The following is an 18442-nucleotide window of genomic DNA, read 5'->3' as shown; positions in this document are numbered from 1 at the left end:
TTGTTTTAGCTGTTTAGATGGTTTTTAATTTTAAATTGGTTTTGCTGTTCATCGTTTTAAGCACTATTTGTAAACTACCATGAGAGTTATGAGTTGGTAACATAGTTTAGGGGTGTGCATGGATCAAATTATATGATTTGATTTGAGGTTGAATCAAATTGCAGAACCATCAAATTGATTCATTGAGAACAGCCAGCTTGGTCAGCTGGCTCGATGAATCACCCGAACTGATTTGGGTGATTTGAGTGCCATTTTGATGCCTATTTTGCTTGGAAAATGTGCCTCAAAATGGCACCTTTTCCAGGGAGAGCTGGTCTACCAATTGGGGTCAGTGGGTAGACCAGTCCTCTGAAGAGGGCAGACGCAGCAGGCTGGTCTACCAATTTTTAGACCAGCTCTCCCCGAAAAAAAACAGGAGAGTTGGTTTAGTTATTGGGATCAGTGGATACAGCAGCCTTCTGCTCTGGACTTAGCATGTCAGCCCACCTTGGGCAACTGGTCTAGCCAGGTAGATTGTTCATTCAGGGGTTGTAGTGAATGAATGGATCAAGCAAGAAGAAAGGCAGCTGTGGTTGCTGGGGTATATAAGGGCAGAACTGCCACAGAGGGTATCATTTTTGTTTTTTAACAAGGGAAGTGGGGTGAAGGAGAGGGCACTGGCCTGCTTGAGCCGGGGGCATAACAAGGTTGCTGGCAGCCCCAGGACAAATTGCTGAGGCCGCTGAGGCCAGGCATGCTATCCCATGTCAGCCACACTCGTTTCCCCTTCTCATTCTTCACCAGCTGGATGCTTCCTTTTCCTCCCACATTTGCTGGAGGGGGAAGTGGTGTGGCCAGTGCAGGGTAGAGTACCTGGCCTCAGCAGCAGGGGGCAGTGGGAAGAATGGCGGGATAAAAGGGTAATGGAGTACAGGGGGTTTAGAAGGCACATTGGTGGCCTCCGGACCCCTATGGCCCAAGGATATTTGTCCCCCAACTCCATTATCCCTATACACCTGGCATGAGCTCTGAATAATTTAGAGTAACTTGGATATGAGTATTAGGGTCAAGGACATTTTTGCAACAAGTCTAAAAACATCTCCTCCCCACACTATATGCTAGCACCCCAGCTACAGAGCAACAATATGTGAAGGTTCAGGGTTGGCAACCAGCCCCAATCCTGAGTCCTTTAGTGCTATAAAGCACAGTGTGGGAAAAGTTTCAGGTGGGAAAGAAAGAAATGGTCCTTTTTTGAACCCCTTAGGGATGCTACAACATTTGTGTTTCAGGCTGACTGGAGCCCTAAACAGGAGCAGACCTATATGCTGGTGGGGATACAACATTTTGCTGTGAGTTTCCATTCATTATGATAAGTTACACAGAACCTGATAATGTGTACTTCTACACCAACAGAGAGCTGCTGCGCTATCCCTTTCTTTTTTAAAAATCCCGCTGCCTCCGCTTGAATAAGCGGAGCAGCGTCTTTGCCTGGCCCCCTTAGAGAAGCACGAGGCTTCCCTTGGCCTGATTGGCCAGAAAGCCTGTGCAGGGGGCGGGGCTTATGCCTAGTGTCCTGCTCCTTAACCGAGAGAGCTCATTCCGCTCTCAGAAGGCACCCACCCTCCCTTCCCTAGGTACAGTCAAGGTTTCAACTGGTCGCCTTTTGGGGCCGAGCAGGAATTTTTTGGGTGCTCACTTGATTGGCCGTTAGTGCGCGCCTTTTTTTGCCTGCTCTTGACTGTATCACCTGTAGGTAGTAGTTAACTTGGTCACAATATGGCAGGAGCAGTGCGGTTGGAAAGATCGTATCAGGCTGGTGAACACCTTCGGGTAAGCGTTTGGCTATGGGTCAGAAAGGGGCAACTCCCTAGAGACTGCACGGCTCAGGGATGTCTGCCCTTGGTCGACCTACCCTGACTGGCTAAGCCCCATGGAATGGCTGAATGGCTACCAGGGGGCAATGCTAGCTCAGGGGCCCGGCACTAGGCTGGCTAGGATAGGCAGCCCCAGTTTCGGAGCTTTCGGGTTGCCTGGAGCCAAGGTGCATCGCCCTATGCCATAGGTTAAGCATGCCATGGTTTCGCATGCCTGTAGTACTGCACTGTAGGAGGGGATGAGCCTATCCCTGCTCTTTCATTGGTTGTTGAAGTTTAAATAAACTGTGGCCCTTATTTACACCAATACCTTGAATCTTGTCTCTTCTTGGGTGTCAGGCAAAAATTTTTTTTTGGAGCAAATAAGATGTGAGAAATAAATGAGCAGTTTCTTTTCATCTGAAGCATCAAGAAAACCAATGTTTACCTGAATGCAAGCCCTATTCCTCTGCCATTCAGCTGACATAACAAGAATATTTGCTTGATTGATTTTCTATTGCTGAGCTCTCTCCCCCCCACCTCACCCCACCCCTGTCTCTCTCCTAAAATACAGGAGAGAGATTAATACAACTGTCTTTTAATAATATTAAGTTCCCCCAAATCAATACTTTTGGTCATATTACACTATAAGTTGCTACATACTAGTTGCTATATGGAAAAATGGTAATCAATACAGAGCTTATGTATCTACAAAGACATTGTCAGAGGCCAGCATAATGGAACACCGATTAGAATCAGTTGGCTTCCTCATAATTAACAATTTCTAGAGTCTTCTTCATTGTACAGAGCATTATGCAATTCTAATTTTTGCACTTAAATTACAGTTCTAACATAAGAAGCATTATTGTTTCAAGAAACACAGATTATGGGGTGGTCATAGAACCATTTCACAAGCAACCCAGTTCCTAGATGAAAAGCCCTTCACGGCAGTTCTTCATGTATGTAAATTAAAGAACGAAACTCTGATGAGTGTGTTAGGTGCAGTTAGGCAGATGCAGGATCACTACACACTACTATCTCCCAGCTACAAGCATGCCACACTTTAATTTCAACATGGAAATGACATTTGTGTAAGACTTTTGTATCATGTGACATGGCCACTAAAAGGAGCTTCAAAGAGTGTCTGGACCAGCCTGTGATGAAACAAGGATTGACTTGCCTAAGGGTAGAAGCTGACATTACAAGCTATTGCTCCATGTTTCTTTCTCACCTCTCCTTCATAATGGTTTGGAGGATCCCTCCCTGGCCCACACAATTAGAAGGGGGACTTGCCAAGCATCTGCTTGTCATGACATTTTCCACGACGTCCCAACACACTCCCAGCATGACCATTGCAGGTGTGGGAAGTCATTCAAATGACCACTCTGCATGTGTTCCAAATATTAAGTAGTATTTGGAGCATGTGTAGAGTAGCCATCCGGATTAACAGCCACCTACAAGTGATAAAGGGACATGCCAGGAGGGCCTCAGGATGTCTGCGGATGATGTTGTGATAGGCAGTTCCTCATTCTAATTACGTGTGTAGGCAAGTTATTTCCCCTAGCAGTCCATTGCCAATGGGTCAGAGGAGGAAGAACTCTTGCTCTTGGCTTCAGGTTTTTTTTTTTTTTTTAACATGTTCAATGGTTAATCCAAGATTGAAATGAGAAGAGCAAGCACAAAACTTGCAGCACGGTCAGGGACTCTCTCCTTCCCTTGTTGCCATCTTTCAGGAAATGAACCGATCACGCAAAAATTGTATCCCAGTTTTACACATGATATAAGCAGGAGGGCAAAGCTACTAATACCAAGCTGGACACCAAACCAAATATTGAGTTGATTAGATTTCAATTTCTGCTTTTACCCAACATGAGAAAAAAGCTGCCTGTGATATAGTATTGGCCTATCTATTGGTCTGTCCAAAAAAGACACTGGAGTCATTCCATGCCAAATCAACAAATGAGGCTTGCATTATAATCATGGATTTTCTTGAAATATTTCAGGCACTAATTGTGTGTCTGAAACACACAATTCGATATGGTTAATTGAAATATATCTATAATTATTGAAATATATTTATTATTATTATTTTTAAAATCTATTTTGGAGGATGCAGATTTACTAATGTGATCAGGAAGATAACTCTCTGTAAAATGTGTGTGTTGTTATTTATTTATTTATTTATTTATTTATTTATTTGCCACAAGATGATATGCACACAAGCAACAACAGTAATTAAGGTCTTGTTTTAAAGCTCAGGACCAGTTTGAACACTGTAGGGTGCTATGTGCCAGAATTTTCAGAAATACAGCAGTAACTGAAAACCAAACATTCAGGGGAAAATTCAAAGTATTAGGAATTTCCCCTCCATTATATTCTGTGTGCAAGTGGATCTAGGAATGGCCTTTATGCTGTTGGTTCACCTAAAAGTGATCAGCTCACCCAGCATATTTCATTACAATAGTTTCATGCATACATGGCATTTTGAGCTGCACAATTTCTGTAAAATGCAAAGTCCTCCACTTTTGTGCTGTACAACTAGCATGTGGAGAAGGAACCACCATGTTGAAAGTGTTCTCATTTGGTAGTTTAGGATGTGTTTAGCAATGCCCCCTGCAAATCTTCTTGATATTCCAATCCATTATATTTCACAACTATTTGGGGGGCTTCTGAGTTTAAATTATTTAAGTCACAATATTTAACCTACAGTGTATTACATATTCAGATTGCTATGCACTGTGAGTTCCCAGTTATTAGCCCTTAAATGGTAGGTTTGAAAGCATAACACATCTCATGCCAACAAGTATAAAAATAATTTAAACAATATAAAGAATTTAAATAAGAAGATTTATTGGAGTTGCTAAATAGATACAGTTCAACATAGTGACTAACATCCAGGAGTGGATGAATTTTGTTGAAATTCTGCAGAGACACTGGCCAACATCCAGACTAATGTTGCACACACCAGGGATGTGGTTTTTGTCAGCCTGTCCTTCTCTCTGCACAGCCACCTGTGCCTTCTGAAAATATATTCCCAAGGGCCCTTCAAACCTCTGGGACAATGTTTTTGGGAGGTATAAGCATCTGCAGAGGGAAAATCAGATCTGCAAAAATAGTCTCGCAACTGTTGTGCACACATACCATTTTTCAGTGTGTGCAACATTAATTTGGATATCAACCAGTGTGTCTGCAGAATTTCAACAAAATTCTTGACTATGATACAACCCTCATACACTATGTCGCATTTACTAGGTTTCTCATGGAATAACATATTTAGGAACACGGAACTAGATGTATCACCTTCATCCTCATGCCAAATTTGGTGAGCAAACAGAAAGCAACTTTTCAGATCTATATACAATGTTGGCATATAGTTCAAAATCAGAAGTTATATCAAAAGAAACTACCCTCTTTCTCGTGTAGCTTCAAAAGGGCATCATTGTTAGAGTTTCATAAGATGAAAATTTATTCAAATATAATATATTAATTGCTTAAAAGTAATACAATGTATTGATTTGGAAGCCTTTCATTGGTTGGCAGTCATTTATAATGTAATCTAATTGTGGAAAATGTTGGTTGCAGGCTACTTTTGTTATATTGCCTTCACTGTTATAGAACAGTTTGCAGTGTGTACACAAGTGAACTTTTCTCCCTGTCTAGTCCAGAAACACACTGCTTCCCAAAATGAACAATTAATGTTTGAGAAAAGTCTGAAAAATGTCTATTCTTTTGACCTTTCTAAGGTTTGTCATTTGGTTGACATACCCATTACCTCAAAAATCAAATGTGTTTGTCTAAACATTATTTCGATGTTTCATTTGGGCACCAAAGGTCAGACAGCTGACCACTAACTCGCTGACAGTGATCAATTCAGTCTCCGATCTTGTCACTTTCACTCTTTATTCTGCTATCCATCTCCTCTTTGCCGGCCACTCCAGCCACTTTCTGCTGTTGAGGCGCTTTTAAACCTAACAATAATCCAATTTAGAATTGATCAATGAGAATGTATGGTCAGTAAGCAAAATGACAAAGTCTGCAAATAACCACCAACCACAATCTGGTGTTATTTTCCTTAAGGCTGAATGCAAGCTAGAAACACATCATAGCCCTCAAATTCCACCATATGGATTAATGGGCCTTGATGTCAAAATATAAGATGATCATGCTTCTTTAGTGGTCTTTGCCTACTTACTGATATTTACCCATCCTTACAGCATCAGATTTCTTGTCACACTAGTGAGTCACACCATATCAGTGTGAAGGGTAGTTTTCAAGATTATTGTCTGACATCCTGAGTTATCACTATTTTCACACTGGAAGAATTTCTGACAAGTGCCTCCCCCACCAATGTGGAACCGAGGTTATACACAGCCCAAATGCAAAGAATGTGCCATTTCAGGGAAACATGTATGATTTCATTTGTGTTATATGGTTATAACAACATTTTTAGTATAATGCTAGGGCAAAACCCTTCCATTCTAGGGTTAAACATTGATTGGAAGTGGATCATAATGCTTATTCTGAAATGACACAGAAATGATCACAAAATTACATTGGGCAATAATGTATATATTTTTTCATTTATCCATTAGAAAATATATTACAATACTTCAAACAATACAACCAAAATTACCAACAATGAAAGAAAAAAGACCAATATTACAAATTATAGCATTAGAAGTTCTGGTAAAAATTTATTCTTCCTAACTCTTACCATCTCTTTGTACTACTTTACACAGCTCTCCAAAGAAAGGAAAACCTCACAAGCGCATATAATCTTTGTCCTGCTTAATATTATTCCTGAGATGAGAAGGCTCAGTCTCTCCACAAAGCTATCCTGCCCAAGCCCTTCTTGTGCTTTTTATAGCATGCCAATTTTGTCATCAGGGCAGATTTTCTCAAGTCAGTCCTGGAAGGATGGTGCCAGCTGTGATTTCCATTTTGCTGCTGTGCAGACCCTGGCCACTGGCAGTAGACTGGATATGAATCCTAGAGCTACTCTAAGGATTTCATTTATGTAGCCAAATAATAATACTTTGGGGAGCAATTTCAACTGTTTTCTGCAAATAAATAACATTTCAACTATTTTCTGCAAAACTTTGTTTCAAAAGTCACTATCAGTGGGCATCTCCACATCATGTGATATATTTGTTTATTTATTGTTTGATTTATATGCCGCTTTTCATTAAAATAATCTCAAAATAAATCTCAAAGTAGTTTACAATATAATTAAAATAATGCATAATTAAAATACAAAGGTACAAATGATTTCAAAAATTAATACATAATACAAATACAAAACATAAATGTAAAAATAATCTATTTAAGAATTTAATAACGCTTAAAAATAATACATAAAACACAAAGCAGCAGCAGTAAAAACAATACCTTCATTCAAAAGCTTGGGTGAAGAGCCACGTCTTTACTTTAGTCTGCTCCTTCTGACTTGCACCTCCAACATTGACTTTGGTTAAGGTTACAGATGTATTTTAGCCCAATGGAGTCAAGTACCAACAGAACTGGACCTTTAGGAAAACTCTCGTAATGATACACTTTTGGATAGGTAACTGGTTGAAGGACAGGAATCAGAGGGTAGGAGTAAATGTACAGTTTTCACAATTGAGGCAAGTAAGAAGTGAGGTCCACCAGGGATCTGTACTGTGACCAGTGCTTTTTAATTTATTCATAAATGATCTAGAAGTTGGGGTAAGAAGTGAGGTGGCCATATTTGCAGACACCACCAAACTATTGAGGGTAGTGAACTCCAAAACAGATTGCAAGGAGCTCCAAAAGGATCTGTCCAAACTGGGAGTGGGTAACAAAATGGCAGATGTGGTTCTAAGTTAGCAAATGTAAAGTGATGCATATTGGGATACAAAACCCCAACTTCACATATATGCTGAGCTGTCGGTGGCTGACCAGAAGAGAGATCTTGGGGTTGTGGTGGACAACTCATTGAAAGTGTCAACAAAATGTGTGGCAGCTGTGAAAAAGGCCAATTCCATGCTTGGAATCATTAGGAAAGGGGGTTGAAAATAAAGCTGCTAATATCATAATGCCCTTATACAAATGAATGATGTGACCACATTTGAAATATTATCTACAGTTCTGGTCACCATACCTTAAGAAGGACATTATAGAATTGGAGAAGGTGCAGAAGAGGGCAATCAAGATAATCAGGAGTCTAGAGCACCTTCCTTACGAGGTAAGACTACAACACCTGGGGCTTTTTAGTTTAGAAAAAAAGAAGATGACTGAGGGGCAACATAATAGATATCTATAAAATTATGCATGGTGTGTAGAGAGAGAAAATTTTCTCCCTCTTGCATAACGTTAGAACCAGGGGTCATTCCATGAAACTGATTGCCAAGAAATTTGTGCCGGACAAAGGGGAGTACTTTTTCACACAACACATAATTAACCTATGGAATTCTCTGCCACAAGATGTGGTGACAGCTAGCAGCCTGTTTAGTTTTAAAAAGGGCTTAGATAAATTCATAGAGGACAAGTCTGTCAATGGCTATTAGTCTGAGGGCTATAGGGTCCCTCCAGCGTAAGAGGCAAGTTGCCTATAAATACCAGTTGCAGGGGAGCAACAGCATGAGACAGGGTGTGCTCTCACCTATTGCCTGTGGGTTTCCCAGTGACATCTGGTAGGTCACTGTGTGAAACAGGATGCTGGACTAGATAGGCCTTGGGCTTGATCCAGCAGGGCTTTTCTTATATTCTTATGTGCAACCAGAATAAGAAAATAATAATTACCATAGGAAATAGCAATAGCAATAGCAATAGCACTTACATTTATATACCGCTCTATAGCTGGAAGCTCTCTAAGCAGTTTACAATGATTTAGCATATTGCCCCCCAACATTCTGGGTACTCATTTTACCGACCTCGGAAGGATGGAAGGCCGAGTCAACCTTGAGCCCCTGGTCAGGATCGAACTTGTAACCTTCTGGTTACAGGGCGGCAGTTTTACCACTGCGCCACCAGGGGCTCATTGGAAATGTATTCATTTATTATTTATTTATATTTTTATACTGCCCTCCATCTGAAAACCCCACGGTGGTTAACAGCAAGATTAAAACAGTAATAAAACTTCAATTTTAAAAAACACACACCACAAAAACACAGGTAGGTTTAAGAGAGAGCCTGTATAAAAAGGGCGGTCTTCAGATTCCTCTGAAAGACTGCTGGAGAGGGAGCCATGCAGATCTCAACTATGACTGAATTCCACAATTTGGGGGCAATCACTGAGAAAGCCCTGTCTCATCTGCTCGACATATGAGCCTCAACAGGTATTGGCATGCAGAGCAAAACCCTCCCAGCCAATCTAGTCAGGTGGGTAGATTCCGCTGGGAGCAGGTGGTCTCTAAAGTATCCAAGCTATTTAGGGCTTTACAGTTAATAACCAGCATCTAGTGTACCTAGAAACAAACAGGCAGTCAGTCAATGCATTGCCTACAGATTCGGTGTAAAATGCACACTGTGAAATCAATTTGGCAGCCGCATGATGCACCAACTGTAGTTTCCAAGTATGTTTCAAGGGCAGCCTCACATAGAGTGGGGTGCAATAATCCAAACATGACATGACTAAGACATGGCCAGATCAGCCTTCTCAAGGAAGGGTTGCAGCTGGTGCAACAGTCAAAGCTAAGAAGAGGCACCCCTAGCCACAGCCGCCACCTGATTTTCTAGGAGCAACACTGGATCCATAAGAACCCCCAAGCAGTACACCTGTTCCTTCAGAGGGAGTGCGACCCTACCTAGAGAACAGGCCGAAACCACATACCTTGATTAGGTCCCCATACCCTGATTAGGTCTTCTACTAACCACCATCACCTCCATCTTGTCAGGATTAAGTTTCAGCTTGTTAGCCCCCAACCAGCCTACCACAGCTTTGATGTAATGAATCAGAACCTCCTCTGCCTCCATGGGATCAGATAACATAGTGAGATAGAGCTGGGTGTCATCTGCATATCACTGACTCTGTAGCCCAAATCTCCAGATGATCTTCCCCAGCAGTTTCATGTAGATGTTAAACAACATGGGGGACAAAACAGAGCCCTGAGAAGCCCCACTGGCCAATGGCCATGGAGCTGAGCAAAGGTCCCCCAACAACACCTTCTGGACCCAACCCTCCAAGTAGGACTGAAACCACTTCAAGACTGACTCACTCAGCCCTAACTCAGAATGGCAGACCAGAAGAATACCATGGTTAGTGGTTTAGAAAGCTGCTGAGAGGTCCAGCAGAACCAACAGAGGCACACTCTCCCTGTCTAGTTCTCGGTGTAGATCATCCACAAGGGCAACCAAGGCAGTTTTTCAGCACTGCAACCAGGTTGTAAACCAGACTGACATGCGTGTAGATACTGGAGCTATTCTGACGATCAGTGGAAAGCAGGCTAAGGGTGCTTAGCCCGCTTTCCACCGCTCGTGAGACTCACCAGGCTCGCAGCCAAACCGGGTTGAGTCAAAGTGGGTCACCCACTTTTGTAGCCCTCCCCTAAGCCCGGGTTAGCATGAGTAGACCCCCAGAGGGGAGGCAAAAAGCCACCTCCCAGCTCCGGGGGTCTCTCCAATATGCCCTTTGTGCTTGTGCAGGGCATACTGGAGCTTCCGGGGGCCGTGCAGCCCCCGAACTTCCCAGACCCCGCCAGCTCCATCACAGAGCCGGCAATCGTGTGGATGGCCAATCCAGCCACCTAGGGTTCCCGCCCTGATCATCTGTGGCTTAGCCCGCTCTCCCCACTTAGCTTCACAAACTGGGTCTCACTGATCATGAGACGCAGCTCACTGTATGTCAACCAAGACCCTCTGCAGCTGGGCCACCACCACACACTATCAACTTGCCCCAAAAGGGGAGATTAGAAATTGAGTGGTCCACACATTCATGCTAATTTTGGTAACCCACATTGAACCTAGGTTTGAATGACTGTGGAACAGGTCACTGACTGTTTCAAGAACTGGGGGATAAACCTATCAATTGTATAAGAAAATTGAACTTAGCACACAATGAAGTTCTGACGCAAGAGCAATGGGAACGGCTTGGGAAGGCAATAATGTATTTAATATACTCTGAAACACAAAAGTTAACTGTTTTTTTCATTGCTTCCAATAAGACAATTTTTATCATTCAATAACTAAGACTGAAAGGGTGTACAGGAAGATACAGGCAAAGATGTAAATGTATGTTAAGGAACACTACACATTTCACAAACATTTTCTAGGTATGCTAGAAATTTTAAAAGGTTTCCAAATAATATATCTCCATCTGCTAAATGTTAGTCATGAACTACACATTAAACCAACCAACATATTTGACTAAAACACATCATTCAGAAAAGCATCTCATCTAGATATGAAAGCTGCTAATAAATGATAATTCACTGTTTCCTTTTGTAGTCTTTATTGTTCAGTATCATACACACTCATTGTCCACAGCTCATTGGAGCTGGTGTCACTCTAACTGTCCCGGAATGATTGGCTACAGTGCTCAAGCTATGTTTTTGGCTAAAATGGGGAAATTAGCTTGGCTTGGGGAGCAGTTTTGTTCCAGTATCAATTTAGCAGTTCTGGAGGCGAGTCTCACGATCAGTGAGACTCACTGGAAGGGGGTTTGCAGGGAGACAATCAGAAGGCAGCCCTGGGTGGCCGGATCAGCTGCCCACACGACTGCTGGCTCCATCATGGGAGCCAGCGGGGGCTGCGAGGATCGGGGGCTGCGGGGATCGGGGGCTGCGTAGCCCCCTGGAAGTTCCAGGATGCCCTGTGCAAGCCCCCCCAAGCCCGGGAGGTCTACTCATGTGTAGCTACGCACAGTGGCAACACATGAGCAAAAAAGACACAGTTAATGGAGCACACACTTCATTAACCTCATCTTTGGGGAGGGGTATTATTGAGGGCTAGCTGCCGGGAGCCGCCCGGCTCCTATTGCAGCACATGACTGCCAAAATACAGGCTAGGCTCCCTTAGCCCACTTTTGAGTGATCATGAGAATCGCCTCCTGGTGTTTTTGGAGAGGATGAAGAGAGGTAGGTACAGTTTAAAGGCTTTATTAAGGGTAACGTGGGTAGTTACAGAAGGCAACAAGAGAGTTTGGTTGGGCAATTCAATAATTTAGCTAAGGTTCTAAATGAGAGTCTTGGTTAGAGGCTTGTGATAATTTGGCTAAAGTTCTGAATGAGAGCGGCTTGCAAAACCAAGTGCCTGAAGATCAGGGAGGCTTAGAGATAGATGGCTGGAGAAGTTAGTATTATCTGTCCTTCCTGGGCACATTAGATTGCACAATGGCTGGGCAGATGTGCCTCCTTTGAATAAAGGGTTGGGTAGAAGTGGGTAGAAGGAGAGAGCTGGGGGAGGGAGCAGTGATCCCAGCTCACTTGTGAGAATCTGTGGATAGGTGGAATCTGGGCAGAGTCCCACCAGGGTCCAAACAGGTCCAACAGAATCCAAGGCCGTGGTGGCCTGGCTGGGGAATTTATATCTGAAAATGTGCCCTAAGGTTACTATTGACTTAATCAGGTGGATTCTTCTTCCCTGCAGGGAGAGGAGTTCCATGCAAGACAACAGAATCCATTGTGAGATGAACTTAGTCACTTTAGGTGGGTCCTTTCTGGACATAAGGTGAGATCAAGCTATGACAATGTGGCTGTGTGATGTGAATGGACTATGTCTGTTTATTATTCATTCATTCATTCATTCATTCAATTTCTATACCACCCTTCCAAAAATGGCTCAGGGCAGTTTACACAGAGAAATAATAAATAAATAAGATGGACCCCTGTCCCCAAAGGGCTCACAATCTAAAAAGAAACATAAGACAGACACCAGCAATGGTCACCGGAGGTACTGTGCTGGGGGTAGATAGGGCCAGTTACTCTCCCCCTGCTAAATAAAGAGAATCACCACGTTAAAAGGTGCCTCTTTGCCAAGTTAGCAGGGGTTTACAATCTCAGAGACCACAAAGTCTCCAGGTGTAAAGATACACACCATTTATTTGTTTATGAGAATCTCTCCCTTATCTTCATTAGGCAATCAATCAATTTTAATGGGGTGGGATGTAGGGATGTGAGAAACGTTTCAGGTACAAAACCATCTGTGCCCAAATCTACCTGTTTCAGGTTATCTGTACAGAAAACAAATTGCCCCTCTGCAAGCCCGGCAAGATTCGGCTCCAAAACAAATAACCCCAATTTCAGAACTGAAGGTTTTGTTGTTTCGGACCACCATTTTGTGGTGATCTCCGTCTAGTCTCCATTTTGTGTTTGACATTTATTTGAATTTCCTACCCTTCCAAGCTTCAGATCAGTGAACAAAAGCATGGGCTGATCTGCTGACGATTTCCTCCTGGTTCCAGATTGGCTCTTTTGGCTCTTGCCACTCCTGACTCCACATTGGCCAGGGGAAGGGTCGAAGAACGGGCAAGGGTGGTGGTGGGAGTTCAAAGAGGGATTTTCAATTAGATTTTAAAAGGCAGCAGCCAGCATTCTGCCTTTCTGCCTCGTGGGAGAAGAGAAAGAGAGCTTTGCTTTGCCTTGCCTTGCCTTGCCTATTGCCTTCTGCCTTGCCAGCCTGAGCCCAGCCTGACTTGCCACCCAGTCTGCCTGCCTCTGCTGCGTGCCAGCCTGGAATGGATTCTCTAACGCATTGCTTTTTTGTTCCTGCTGCTGATTCAGGAATAGAGAAGAAAAGAAAATTCGATCTTTTTTCACCTCCTTCCTGCTGCTGAGAGAATCACTGCCTGCCTGTGCCTGCTGTCAGTGCCAGCCAACAGCCCCAGAGCCCCTGTGGCCACTGGCCACCTGGTCAGCCCCCCCGATTTTCCAGATTTTCCCAGGCCCCCCCATCAGAAAACTGAAGAAGGAGAAGAAGACTGAAGAAGAAAGAGTAGATTCAGAGACCAGACCACAGAAGTGGAAAACTGGACACAACGTGGGTGAAGCCCTAGACCGAGTGAGTACCCATTTAACACACACACATACACCACAAACGCACATGTCTCTGGAATTATGTATTCTTGGGGTTTTTTCCTGTTTGGAGGGAGGTTTGGGGTTGCAATTGTATTTAAAGACTTGTGTGTTGTTTAGTTTAAGAGAAGTTTAAATAGGGGTTCTGTCTGTGGGAGGGATCCCTGCTGGCTAGTACTAGTAGGTGGTTAGAAGGGTAGTGTCCTGAAAAAGTAATAAATCAATCTATTACTTCATAGATATATAAGACACCTGTGTATCCATGGTGGCTTGAGTGTGTGTGTGTGTGTGTGTTGCAGCTGGGGAGTGTGTATGGGGGCTTAGTTAGAATAGGCAAGAAAGGTTAGTGGGAGGGGGAGTTAGTGAGGGAAAGGTACTTTTAACCTTTAGTCACAGCTAAGGCATCGGCATGTAAATGCACTTTACTAATATGACTAAAAATACTAACTCACTACTAACAAACTAGCTTAAAGCATAGTTACTAACATTTCTACGAATCTATTGCACCCACAATACTTTTAAGGTAACTGAGAAGCTGTTCACTCATGCAAGCATGAGGGAAAATTTATCTGATGTGGGCAACAAGAACAAGAATATATAATAATTGTGAGCTAAAATACAAATCCAAAAGCACATGCAGGCAATGACTCATAAAATGCGGGCATTAAGGAGGGAGTAAATAAGAACAATAATATGTTGCCTTTCAACTAAAATGTAAACAGGAAGAATGTGGGCAATAGCTCTATAGACCACCAATGTGGGCATTAAAAAAAGCTTAGTCTGTTCAGAATGTGAGAGTTGCATATAAATACAAGGTTATGACTAACTTATCTGACATAAACCAGTCTAAAGCAGGTTAAACGTGAAGCATAAGACAAAGCAAGGCAACATGGGGAATGCAGTATGCAAAGGGGAGAGGCATCCTTGTCCATTTGCATTGGAGTAAGTGTTAGGAATTCTCTCTGGTAAGAGAAATCCTTTTTCATTATAGCAGAGTGCACAGAGGCACAACACAGCGGAATTTAGTTTGGCATGTGTGTATGCTGAGAGTAAAGTAACTAGGAGCCAGTTCATGGTTTCAAATCAATATAAGTAGTATTTATTAGAGAACTCCATTCTAGATAGGAAAGTGAGGAGATAAAATCTCTAATCTATCTATCTAGCTGTATGCAGATGGATTCTGCATCTCTGCACATGTTGTGCAGGGGAGAGGAGCTTGCATGTTGCAAGGTAGAAGGAAGGGAAGAGAAGGGAAGAGGAAGTGGAAGGAAGGAAGGAAGGAAGGAAGTCCCTGAGATTAGCAATCTACATACCAAAAGGATAGTGTCAGAGTAGTAGAGAAGAGATGACAAATGTCTTGACGCTCTAGCCCTCTGACTCACTAGTCTGTCCTCCTATGTCATTGAGACAAGAGACAGCGCCAAGTCCTTCACTTCCAACAGTAATAAGGGCAATACTGACAATGCTGGAATAGGAAACTCCTATGGACTGGAGCTTCAACTGGCAGTGTTGAACTTTGGGTGAATACTCAAGCAAGTGAGTATTTGGGGGAAACAGAGAGGCAAATGTTTCTGTGCTTTATGAGCTGATACTATTATGGAATAGTCCTTCAAAAGCTCTGAGACATACCTTTGCTTTGTTTGAGTAGCAGCATTTTCTGGTACAATTCAGGGGACAGTGGTGGCGCTCCGAAGGTTTGGCAAGAACACTCTGTCCCTCTGCCTGGCATGGTGACATCATCTGCAAAGGCAGGCAGGCCCTGGAACTGCAGGCACCAGTTTTCCATGGCAGTTGCAGCACACACGGCAGTCTCCCTCAGCCAAGATGGCAGTGGTGACATCCAACTGGCACTGCTACCTGGACATGGCAGCAGGCAGAGGCTGGCTGGTGGCAGTTTGCCTTTGGAACATGGCATTGTTTCTCCAGGATGGCTGGTGCGGATGTGCCTCCATGGCTTTTGGGCAGGCTGTCATCTCATCAGTCTGGCACACACCTTTCTTCTTCAGCGGCATTTGGACTGAATTTATGTACAAAACAGCATGCACTAAATTTATTATTTGTTCCACCCCACTTCCCCGTGCCTTAGCTGATGTGTATTGAGGCTGTATTATGATGCACCAACAGTGGCATGCCAAAAACAAGGGACTTGAACCTGGAGCCTAATTTAATGAACTTCATGAAAACTGGGGGGAAACTAATAAGCTGGTTTTACCTGTGCTGCATCATCCACTTAGCAGTGGATTGTAAGTTCAATTGTTGGGCTGTAGAGGCCAGGAGGGGTCCAACTTCCAAAGATCTAGGACCTCTACTTCAGAAGGAGGAACACTTTCCTCTATGCTGATTGGTATGTTTTCTTCAGTGGCTATTGTCCTGGTCCAAAATTGTATGTAAGTGAGGTCATTTCGGTGCTCTTGCTAAGACGCATTCCATCTGTTATCTATAAGCCGGAAGATCTAATCCCCAGCCAATTTGCTTTGACAGGTCTATTAGCAGGCTTTCACATTTGGAAGGGGCATCCTGTGCCCCATTTTGGTCTGTTGTCGTTTTAGCCTAGGGGCATGTTGCCAGCCTTAGCCTGTTGCTCACTTAAGAACAAGAAAAAAGAGCCAAAGAGCAAGGAAAAAAGTTCAAGGGAACTACGATCTTATGGTCCCATGCTGTGAATGTTTTGAGAGGGGTGCTTTTTGCACTACCCCAAAACATGGTTTTCTGGAAACACTGGGTGTATAAGAAAAGCTTGGATAGAAGACCTGTGTGTTTTCCAAGTGAGGTCTTAAATTTCTCTCACCATAGGATTCTTAACAAGACCTGTAGCCAGTGTGGCAAGGGGCAGGTTCTCCTCCCTAAATCTACCCAACACTGGGTAGATGAAGGGCTCCTTCATGTATTTTATCAGTGGGATGAAAGCAACTTCCCCATGAGATTGTCTCATGCTGCTGTGAAAACTAGCCCATGTGGTTGTGGTATGTTGTGCAAGTCTTCCCAACTTCTCATTGCTCAACCAGGAGAGAGGGTGACCATTAGATGGGACTGACAATCCATGTGGTTCTAGCTTTCCAGCAATATCACAGTGGCTTTGAAAGAACAAACCCTCAGAGGATTAGCTCTATGGTATGTATGAAACGACCTGTAATTATTGTTTTTCCATTAACCTTAAGAATCTCTGGATTATACACGTAGTCAAATGTTGTAAGTGGAATCTTTTCAATATCAACTGTATCAGGAGTGTCACGAAGTTCAAAATGCATCGAGGCATTTCTCCCAGTTTTGAATAGGTCTGCTCAGACAGTGGTGATCTCTCATTGATCTGGCTCCATCACATGAACTGGATGGAGAGAGCCTGCCTAGCCTTGAAGAGGCTGAGGCAGAGCTGCCTCTTCATTGCTCTGACCAGATCACATGGCCTGGCTGAAGCAGCCAGGTACAAAAGCTCTGCCTGTTTGCCTCTCCTTCTCCTTTTCTGTTGGCCCCTCTCTCCTCCTCCTCCTGTAAACATGAGTGAGGCTAGCCTCTCTGCTCCGTGATAGGTGGAGGGAGCATTGTTTGTTGAAAGCACCCAGTCCAACTTGAGCTGGGAACTTCCCTGCCACTGCTGCCTGGCTTGGTGGCATCATCTGAGAATGCTCACATGTCCCCCGCCACTGCCTCTGCAGCAGGGCTTGAGAATGCTGAACACACATGTGCAAGTGTGGGGGTGCCATATTGTCTTTCACCTCAGGCAGCAAAATGTCTTGGACCACCCCTGACTCAAACAAGGAGATATTTATGGAGGGGAAACACAGAATAATTAGAAGCACATCATAAATACAACAAGAAATCCTAGCATTAGCTAAAATGACACAATTTCTGGATTCTGCAATGTCAGGAAGTCTCAAACCTGGACTACAACTCCCATCATCCCTAGCCACAATGGCCTTTGTTTGAAAACACCTGATATAAGTAATCCAGGAAATAAAAGGCTTACAGTGAGAGTTAAATAGCTTCTTTGCCCTTTGACCCTTCTCTAGACGACTGCGACAACAGCTTCCATGTTTGTGTAAGTGTCCTGGCTTCAGCCAGAGCAAAATGTGTCTATAGTTTAGCTTTTGAGGCCAGAAATAGCAGTCAAGTCCTTTGATGTTATAACACTCTTAGGAAGTGCTTTCTCTTTCATGTCAAAATCCTAAATGATGCACAGGAAGAGGGGTTTTTTCCTTGTCACAAGACAGGGCATCATCTTGAGGAGGAGGGGAGAGGAGGAAACAGAGCATAGTAGTGGTTTCTTTGTAATATAAGAGGTGCCAAGGCTCAAATTTGCCTTTAAGTCACACACCCTTTGACACAGAAGTCCTAATTCCAGATGTGAGGGGACAGCAATGGTAAAAGAAATACTCAAGGGCTACTTTCTCTCTTACCGGTTTACATGTCCCTGGCACTGAAGAATACATTCTGGAGCTGAACCCCTGGTTGAAATTAAGACTTGGACCATAGGTATATCCCAGCCTATTAAGTGACTGATTATCAGCTGGCCTTCCCCAAGGTGCCTTTGCATTTCCACTTAGGGACTTCATTGTTATATGGTATATAAAGCCTTCTGAAGCAGCTTTATGTTAAATTAGGTTCAGGACTGGAAGTCACATTGTGGATTAAAGTGCAATCTAT

The 18442-nt window shown here is 43.3% G+C and overlaps 1 long non-coding RNA gene across 2 annotated transcripts; it reads left to right on the top strand.

Moving 5' to 3' along the window:
• The first annotated feature begins 322 nt into the window (after window positions 1–322).
• LOC128352049 (uncharacterized) lies at window positions 323–13781 on the top strand. Of its 2 annotated transcripts, XR_008320185.1 has the most exons (4): window positions 323–1328; window positions 7939–8037; window positions 12378–12436; window positions 13511–13781. It is a non-coding gene; the product is annotated as an uncharacterized LOC128352049 (long non-coding RNA). The 2 variants fall into 2 exon arrangements; XR_008320184.1 differs by lacking the exon at window positions 13511–13781 and having other exon boundaries at window positions 12378–12484.
• Window positions 13782–18442: the final 4661 nt, after the last annotated feature.

Source organism: Hemicordylus capensis, chromosome 3 (genome assembly GCF_027244095.1).
Source record: "Hemicordylus capensis ecotype Gifberg chromosome 3, rHemCap1.1.pri, whole genome shotgun sequence".
NCBI lineage: Eukaryota > Metazoa > Chordata > Lepidosauria > Squamata > Cordylidae > Hemicordylus > Hemicordylus capensis.
This window is presented reverse-complemented; position numbering and strand designations above follow the sequence as displayed.